This window comes from Amphimedon queenslandica, unplaced genomic scaffold (assembly GCF_000090795.2).
Source record: "Amphimedon queenslandica unplaced genomic scaffold, v1.1 AMPQUscaffold_9906, whole genome shotgun sequence".
Taxonomy (NCBI): domain Eukaryota; kingdom Metazoa; phylum Porifera; class Demospongiae; order Haplosclerida; family Niphatidae; genus Amphimedon; species Amphimedon queenslandica.
The window spans coordinates 1-2,620 of NW_003549823.1; the positions used below are offsets into that span (position 1 = coordinate 1).

At 32.3% G+C, this 2,620-nt stretch overlaps 1 long non-coding RNA gene across 1 annotated transcript in view; it reads left to right on the forward strand.

Moving 5' to 3' along the window:
* Positions 1 to 2,620, forward strand: part of LOC109590520 (uncharacterized) — a 4,108-nt gene continuing 1,488 nt past the window's right edge. The window contains exons 1-2 of the long non-coding RNA XR_002189362.1: positions 1 to 52; positions 1,234 to 1,309. This is a non-coding gene — a long non-coding RNA (uncharacterized LOC109590520). The remainder of the gene's footprint in view (positions 53 to 1,233; positions 1,310 to 2,620) is intronic.

Genomic DNA, 2,620 nt, shown 5'->3' on the forward strand with positions numbered 1-2,620 from the left:
TATAAAAAACGTGAGGTATATCACTGAAAAGCAAGTCTCTTATGACCAGACTGTAAGTGTAGTTGGCTAACTATTGCCAATGGTTAATTAAAGTTTTTTACCAAAATTATCTTGTTCATATGTTGTCTTCATAAATTATAAATAATTATTGTTTTGAGAAAGAAAAATTTAATAGCAATGCCAAGTGTAACTACTGGTAAACATCCAAATTCACACATGATGCGAATATCAGTAGCCTGAGCTAATTATTATAAACACTTGATCTTTGTATATAGTTACACATACTACTGTATCAGATATTACAGGTACCAATATTGCACACTCAGAAATTTATGTTAATGCCGTCACCATAGTATGAAATTAATGTGGTAGAAATTTAGGTTTCAAAATTTTGTGATCTAATTTTTACATAGTAAAATTATTGAATATGGCATGTAATTTTATGTGTGATATAAATTAAAGGACAAAGCTGACTATGGCATGGTACAGCTTTCAGCTGTGCAATGCTTTTGCAGATACAGGTCAGCTTGATTTTATTGTATAATTTTCTTCCCTCCACTCACGCCCTTAAGTGTACATGTCCTACATCTTTTACCTTGCATGTGTATGCTATGCACCCTAATGCTCAAAATAAATAAATGAATTAATCCAACAAGTCATACAAGGCTTGCCTAAGCTGTGACTTAATAATCACATGCATTCCATGGTGTCTACATGTACACATTTAATATGCGTTTAAGTGAAACTTTGAATCCATCATTTTCTAATAATTATAATTTTGATGAAATTTATCTCATTTAGCCTGAAATAAATTTTGCTGTTCATTCACACTATGACACTCAGTTTATGTTAGTGGCATGCACTTGCACTCACACTATATACAATACTTCTCACTTTATTCAACACTATTATGACAATATTTACTGACACAGGCTTGCATTTGCAACTTGCATGAATAAATTGATCATTCTAGAGCCTTTTCTAATAGTAATCAATTTATTTGCTGTCGCTACTCATACTGGTCAATCCTATCAGTATTACCCTATCTTTAATATTCTTGTACATGTACATAGTTAACTTTGAAATAGCCTACATGTCAGTCGATTTTAACTAAAATTTACATTTATTATTACCATACACATTATATGGCGACATATTTTGGTGGAAATGAGTTGTTCTGAGTCTACTCTAATTTGAACATGTACACTTATGCTCCTCCCTTATCTACTGTAGGTTGCCTAAATTTCCTTGCCAGTTTTTTGAATGTTACATCATCTAATCGTTTAGCAGTGCAGAGTCATCATTAACTGTGAGTTAGTAGTAACTAGTAATGATTAAAGTATGCATGTACATTTATAGATTCTGCTTCTACATGTACAAGATTGTTAGTTATTTTCAGTTTTAATAACAGTCCTGCCATTCTCACACCTAGCATTTAATACAGTTACTGTAACACACACATGCAGGTGATACCAGTCGTGGCACACAATATTCTTTAGAGAAATGTTGTAGCAGACAACACTTTGTGATGATTGATATTGATATAGTACATTTTACATTAACATGGCCAACTCTAATAACTGCCTTTTATTTCTCGTTGTTGACTTGTACTTATGATTAATAATTTTTGCTTTTTTTTGTTTTTCTGTATTTTGTAAATGTGGTGGTATGTGTGTGATGTTTGAGAGTACCGTTGTATGTGTGTACTGTAATACCATTGTGTGATTGTGTTGTATGTACCATTGTAATAAAGATGAGTGTTTGGTTACATGTACATGTACATATCTTCTCCTACAGTCCTAGACTTCATATAATCCTAATAGTTCATTAATCTGTTTTATTTCTCTCTTTCTTTTTTGTGTATTTTTGTTCTTTCTGAGTTATGTCCGTTTCATTTTTATCAGCTAAAATTAAACTCTCATTTGGTCTTATTTGATGCAAGTAATTATTATGAAACTGGAGCTTTATGTGTTATTCTTTTTCAAAAGCTAGAATGATAAACCAAAGTAGAAGAATGTAAAACATTGAAGGGCTCAGCCCCTGAGCCACTCTATTGTTGTGCTTTATGACCCATCTTACTGCTAGTGAAGTATTTGGACTCAGTTTAGTCTAATCTTGCTGAGCATTTGCTGCAAATAAGCCCAGACTTGCTGATAGCCGCCATTTTAATTCATTGTGACCACACCCACTTTTAATGAAGATTAGGCTACTTAACTTTAGTATTAGTTGGACGACCCTATCCCCGTACAGACAACATCTTTCTCGTTTTAGTGGGCTTTGCTCAAATACGGTAAAAGTAATGTTAATTTTTAAAACCTCAAAGCAAAGTCTTAGGTCTTCCTAAAATCGTGTGCACTGTTACATCTATTATTAATATTTTTATCACAAAAAATTGTTTTCTTAATACTATGCAATTATTAATTCATGTTATATTTAATTTTTAATGTAAATTGCTGTGATAAATCAGATCCGTATTGCGTAGTCATTCTCTGACTGAAAGTGTATACTTGTGAAACAATACACGTTTTATGCAGTCACCACTTCTTTTGCATGAGTTAATTAATGTGTTCAGGCATACATGTACAAGTAGGGCCACTACTGTAGTTAGAGAGTACTCAAC